We start from the raw sequence: 7094 nt of genomic DNA, 5'->3' as shown, positions 1-7094 counted from the left end.
TTAACACATCTTTGAAATTTCACGTCCGATTGTTTGGTTAGTGATAAATAATCTTTTTGTTCTAGAAAGACCGCATAGAATGCCTTTAATTTTTTTTAAATCGGTTAATTCATTTGTGAGATATCGTCAAAAAAATTCTAAAAAATTGTTTTTTTTTGTGATACATTTTTATTGGCTTCACCAATCGATTCGAAAAACTGATCGGTTTTTGAGCTTAGTAACCCGCGTTGATCGCCGTTAACGCGACTGAAATTGGTTGATTAGTTTGAGAGATACCGTTGTCGAAATAATTCAAAAAACGCGTTTTTTTTTTCAAAATTATACCGACATTTTTTACCTGATTTATTATTGCTTTTGGCGTGAAATGTGAAGCGCTTAGGTATGGAGCTAGCGGGAAGTTGCAGGGATGGCTTTTAGGGTCTATTGTTATCCTAATTTTTTATACTGAATACATAATAAAAAAATTCAAAATATAAAACAAGTAAGAAACATATTGAGTTTTTTGGGGGGCCCGTTTTACCCCACTTTTCTCAATTTTTTAATTTCGATATACACAAAAAAATTAATACCATAAACTCAGTAAAAGGCCAAAAAAAGTAAAACGAGCTGAAAAACTCATATTCCATACATCATATTCCATACAACGTTCAAGTGCTTAAAAAATTTTGTCGTGAAAATTGCCTAAATTTTTTTGTTCTGGAAACTAGATGAACATTAACTAACTTTTTAGAATAATTTATTATAAATACATTTAAATGTCTTTCGATAATTTTTGTGTATTGTTGTATAAAAGCTGAAAGGGTAACTTCTAAAACTGTGTATCTTTTTAGTTCTGCAAAACTACAAAGACATGTAAAGAAAATTTGTTTGTATCAATTAGCTTAAAAATATTTGCGATAAAAATTTCTATTGATAAAAAAATGATTTTGATTCTAGAAAAAAAAATTTACATCACAAACAAGCCACTTTGAAGTTAACTATACTATGTTAATTTTAACAAGCGCAAATACACAATGATATATTCTAAATAAAGGCGTTTGAATGCGAATAAAGACAATGGTTTTTCGAATAATATCGTTTATTAAACAATTGATTTTAACTAATTCTGATGAATCCTAGAAAAAAAATTAGATCATAAGTTAAATTATTTTTCTTATACTTTTGCGTCATCACTTATGTTGGTATTTTTATACACTTTAGCTTATTAATTTACGAATCTAAGTTAAATAAATCGTACGTTGTTTTAGTGTAAAGAATTTTTTTAAACCAAAAGAACATATATTAAAAGCATTAATATATCATAGACCTGAGCTTTTACAATTATATTTATTTCTCAGTCGATCGAAGAAATATAACTTAAATTGTTATCTCGGTCTTTCCTTTTTTAAGCAGAACTATACACAGAAAAAACAAACTTATTGCACCAAGAGAATTTTAAGGAAGACAAAAGTTATTTTGGAGCAAGAAGAAATTTTCTTAGTTCAAGACTTCATTCAAGAAATTTTCAATCTTCCTTAATATTTTCTTGAGCCAAGAAAATTTACCCTCCAGTTAAGTATTTGTTTTTTGACTGTAAGAACTTATATAACTTTTAGCTTTTTTTTCAACATTCGTATAGGGAAAAGTGGAGCATAACAGCCCTCTTCAAGAATTTTGCCAAAAAATTTTTAATTATCTTAAACTTCTTCAAGCTAAAAACAATTTTTTAGCTTAAAAATTTTTGTTCTTTACTAAAGATAATCCTACCCTTATAAATTATCTTGCTGCTTTAAAATTAACGCTCGCCAATCAATTTATTTTTATATTAAATTTTTAAGATTTAATTAAATATTTTGTTTATGGCAAGTCTTAAAAAAAAAAAAAAAAAAAATTAATTAAATCACTAAAATAATTGAATTTTTTCAATTGTATTTGTCTTTTGGTCATTGATACATTTTCAAAATAATGATAATAATTTTTATTACTAATATTAGCTTTAAAAAATTTATAAAGTTTTAATCTCTGTTTCACCCTAGAAAGCCTACGCGATAAAATTCTCATTAAACCCCAGCTCACTCTTCTACGACCTGAATTTAGACCTATAAGGTTCAAACAGAGTCTTAAAATTTGAACTAAACCCCAACTCACCCTGACGCAAGACGAGTTAGGTTGAAATAGAATCTTAAAATTTAAACTAAACCCCAACTCAATACTCCTCACCCTGATACAAGACGAGTTAGGTTGAAAAAGGTTCTTAAATCAGGGCGGCATATGTCTACATCAAAGGAATCAGGCTCTACTAGGTTGAACTGGAGTTTTAAATTTTCGACTCGGGATTAGATCTTTTTGTCTGTGTGTCTAAATTTGTGAGAATTACAGCGAATTCTGATGAATTAGATCTTTTGGTCTGTGTGTCTGAATTTGGGCGAATTACGGCGAATTCTGATGAATTAGATCTTTTAGTCTGTGTGTCTGAATTTGGGCAAATCACGGCGAATTCTGATAAATTAAATCTTTTAGTCTGTGTGTCTGAATTTGCGCGAATTACGGCGAATTCTGATGAATTAAATCTTTTAGTCTGTGTGTCTGAATTTGGGGGAATTACGGCGAATTCTGATCAATTAGATCTTTTAGTCTGTGTGTCTGAATTTGGGCGAATTCTGATGGATTAAATCTTTTAGTCTGTGTCTGACTTTGAGCGAATTACGGCGAATTCTGATGATTTTGATCTTTTAGTCTGTGTGTCTGAATTTGGGCGAATTACAGCGAATTCTGATAAATTAGATCTTTTAGTCTGTCTGTCTGAATTTACGCGAATTACAGCGAATTCTGATGAATTAGATCTTTTAGTCTGTGTGTCTGAATTAGCGCGAATTACGGCGAATTCTGATGAATTAAATCTTTTAGTCTGTGTGTCTGAATTTGGGCGAATTACGGCGAATTCTGAGGAATTAAATCTTTTAGTCTGTGTCTGAATTTACGCGAATTACAGCGAATTCTGATGAATTAGATCTTTTAGTCTGTGTGTCTGAATTTGCGCGAATTACGACGAATTAGTATGAATCAGGTTTTAAAACTTTCAAAGAGTTCATTTATAATTTTCAACGTTAGATCCTTCTGTGCCTGAATTTGAGCGAATTTAGGCGAATTAGTGTGAATCAGGTTTTAAAACTCTCAAGAAGATCAGTTATAATTTTCAACGTTTGATTCTTCTGTGTCCGTATTTTAAGCGAATTAGGATGTATTCAGCTTTAAAACATTCAAAGAATTCATTTGTCACGATTATTATATTACGGCTGTGCGAATAGTGTTCGAATTGAATAACAAATTCGAATCGAGTATTTGAATAGTTCGAATATTCATACACTCCTTCTTTTTTTTCTAAGCCTAATATTTTCGCCGTAATATAAACATTTAAAACCATTAATTTATAAATAAATAAATTAAATTAAAAATAATCTATACTAATATCATAACGAGGAAAAATTTGATTGTTTGTTTGTTTACATTGAATAGTCTCCAAAACTACTGAACCGATTTAAAAAATTTTCTCACCGTTGGGAAACTACACTATCCCCGGGCGACATGGGCTATATTACATATTAATTAATTTTAAGATTTTTGTTAAATACCCGTACGAAGCCGGGGTGACCTGCTAGTAATAATAATTGAACTGAGTTAAAAAAATAGCGCGAAACATTTATTGTTAAAAAAAAAAATAATAATTAATTTCAAGAACTAAAAATATCTTTATCTTATCTTTCATTATTTTGTTTTGTTTATTTTATTTTTATTATTATTATTATTATTTTTTCGTTTCAAGTTAAGAATGAAACAATCAATTTAATTGTAAGAAATGGTATTATGAGGCGTGCACTTCTGAATTATTCAAACTTTATTATTATTATTATTATTATTTAGTAATTATTTTAAAAATTCTGCCAGCAATGATTTATTTTTGAGGCTATAGATTGACGATAGATGACTAAGTATTAAATGGTTTCTATCCCTGGTTAAAAATATTGATTGAAAAGAATTAAAAATGATGAAATTTGAATACTTTTGAATACTTTCAATTCTTTTTCATGTATATATAGATATACAGTTTACATGGGGTGACTGATTCCCAATACTTTTCAATCAATATTTTTAATCAGGGATAACTTGATTATAATTTTATATTGTGTTCGTAAATTTTATTATTTCAATTGTAAATGTTTATTTTGTTTGTATAAAAATTATAAATTTAATTTTTTATAAATTGTTGATACTTAGAAAATGTTATCGATTTTTTAAATTATTGATTTAACTAGATTAGAAAGTTAATATTTCTTTCCAAGAATATAAAAACCAAGAGCGCCTTCAATTAAAAAAATCTATATAGTTTTTAATTATTTTTTTTGCATAAAAATTTGTTAATAGTATAATTTCAATTTTTAAACCAATTAATATATATATATATATATATATATATATATATATATATATATATATATATTAGGTGTAAATAATTAATATATATATATATATATATATATAATCTAAAATCTCTTAATGTAATTTTTTTCCATGATAAAATCAATTATATAAATCGTCGAGATAAACAATTTCCTTATATTCTGGACACAAATAGATCCCCTTTAAATTTGTTTTTCTCACAGTCAATAAGATTAAATGATAAATCAAAGCATAATCTTACTTCTAACAAATAAAATTCTTTGGTAGTCTGTAACAAAGAATATTATTTAAAAAAAAAATAAATGACAATATTTAATAAATTATTTTACTTACTCGATTAAGGATACATCTGGTTTGAACTTTTTTACCTAACAATATCTTAAAAGCAAATTCTGAAATATTTTTATTTGTTTCGTTTTTAAGTAACTGATAAGGCAATTCATTATTTTTTAAAACTGATTCAAATTAATAATCATCAATTTATCAAGTCTATTTTGATAATTATCCGAATTTTCTTACCGAGAAAATATTATTCAATAAATCTACTAGAAATTTGAATAGAGCGCCACTTGATCATAACTTGATTGTTTTTATAATTTTTTTTATCAATTAATAAATTCATTTCCTCTTTATTATAAATTTAGTTTTTTTTAATTTATATTTTTCAAACAATTTTACCTTTAAAACTTATTTTTAATAATTAATTTCAGTATTATTCATTAAAAATAAACGAGATTGTAGAAGCAAAGTTTGTAAATTGTCAGGTAATTCTTAAGGTGAATGGTCAATCTGTTGGAATATTACTATCTTACCAATATTAGATATTACTCGAATTTATATTGACTACAGTTGCTTTTTCACTTGGTAGAGATATTTTATGGGCGTATTTTAATTTGGCGGAAAATTTTATTGGTACAGTTTCTTAATGGTAGGCTAATTTTTTACACGCTTTATTACACGCTTTATATTAGCTCCACTTGTATGTCAGTTTGTTTGTCAGTTTGTATGTCAGTTTGTCAGTATGTCAGTAACTCTCCGTGGGTAATCTGCGCGCCTGCGGCCTTCCTTGGTTCTGGTAGCCGTTTTTCAGGCTCGCTCTCCGAAATCGAACTCTGATTCCCCGTATTTATAATATTTATAAATAATTATTTTTTTATTAGCTTCACTTGTATGTCAGTATGTCAGTATGTCAGTATGTAACTTTCCGTGGGTAATTTGCGCGCCTGAATATTTTTGATAATCAACAAATAATAGTTTAAAAAAACTAAAAAATCACGCTTTTATAAATAAACCAAACTAAAAAGTAAAAAATAAATAATAGTTTAAAAAAATTAAAAACACGCTTTTTATAGAAAACCAAACTAAAAAATAGAAAATAAATTTAAATTAAGAATAGTGTTGAAAATTTCAATAAATATAAATTAATAATAGTGTAAATAAAAAAAATGTATTTTATTTTAAAAAAAGCGTGTGGTGCTTTTTAAGATATTATCAAAATGATAATCACTCTACTCATATCTGTCAATAAAATATTTATAACTATTGACACCATGCACCTCACGCTTTTTTTTAAATAAAATACATTTTTTTTATTTACACTATTATTAATTTATATTTATTGAAATTTTTAACACTATTCTTAATTTAAATTTATTTTCTATTTTTTAGTTTGGTTTTCTATAAAAAGCGTGTTTTTAGTTTTTTTAAACTATTATTTATTGTTACAAATTTTTATTGGTAGGCTTTTTATATGATAAAGATTTATTTCGATTCAGTTTTATTATGGTAGAGATTACATATGATATAAATGATATGGCACAGCTAAAATTGGCATGGTTATACTCTTGGTTGACTTTTATATAGCACACCTGTAAATACGCCTAAAAAATTTAAAACAGTGCAATTAAAAAAAAATATTTTTTAGTTCTATTTTAATCCAAAAATTAAAATCGTCGGCTAACTGTAGATAATACTGAAGTTATACGTCAGGTGTCAATTTTGAAAATTTTTTTAACAAATCAATTACAATAATAAAATTCTTCTAAAAATTTTCACTTGTAATTTTTATTAATTTTCACATGTGGAATTTTTTAATTAATTTTTTTTTTATAATAATTTAATTGCTATAAAATTCTAAAAAACTTTATAATGTCTGTCAACTTCAGTGTTAACATTTTTGAAAATTAAGTTAACCGACATTTAAAAATTTTTAAAATTATTTTATTGAAAATTTCTATAGGAAAATAATTAAAAAAAAAAAATTCACTTTTAAAAAAATTGTAAATCTTTAAGTGTAATTTTTAATGAATATTTTTTTATTCCAATTTATTAAATAAAAGAAAATTAACAAATTATAAACGTCGGTTAACTTTAGTTTTATTAATGAAAATTAAATTAGCCGACATCTAAGAATTTTTAGAATTTTTTTTTTATTAAAAAAAAATTAAAACAAAAATTTTCACATGTAGAAAATTTTAAAAACTATCCGTGGAATTTTTTAAAAATAGTTTTTTAGTTCTAATTTTTAATTTGAAAAAAAAAAAAAATTTTTCAGTGTCGGCTAACTTGATTTTCATGTTTTATTAACATTTGTATTTTTCCGCGTAAAAGTGCGCCATCTTGGTCACTGAAAAACTACATAACCAAGATAATAAACC

The 7094-nt window shown here is 25.7% G+C and overlaps 1 long non-coding RNA gene across 1 annotated transcript; it reads right to left on the bottom strand.

Moving 5' to 3' along the window:
- Positions 1-4624: 4624 nt before the first annotated feature.
- Positions 4625-4808, bottom strand: LOC123270622. The gene is made up of 2 exons (XR_006510651.1): positions 4771-4808; positions 4625-4705 (listed from the first exon to the last, which is right to left on the bottom strand). It is a non-coding gene; the product is annotated as an uncharacterized LOC123270622 (long non-coding RNA).
- Positions 4809-7094: the final 2286 nt, after the last annotated feature.

This window comes from Cotesia glomerata, linkage group LG8 (genome assembly GCF_020080835.1).
Source record: "Cotesia glomerata isolate CgM1 linkage group LG8, MPM_Cglom_v2.3, whole genome shotgun sequence".
Classification (NCBI taxonomy): domain Eukaryota; kingdom Metazoa; phylum Arthropoda; class Insecta; order Hymenoptera; family Braconidae; genus Cotesia; species Cotesia glomerata.
The sequence above is the reverse complement of the archived record's forward strand: the minus strand, read 5'-3'. Positions and strand labels throughout refer to the sequence as shown.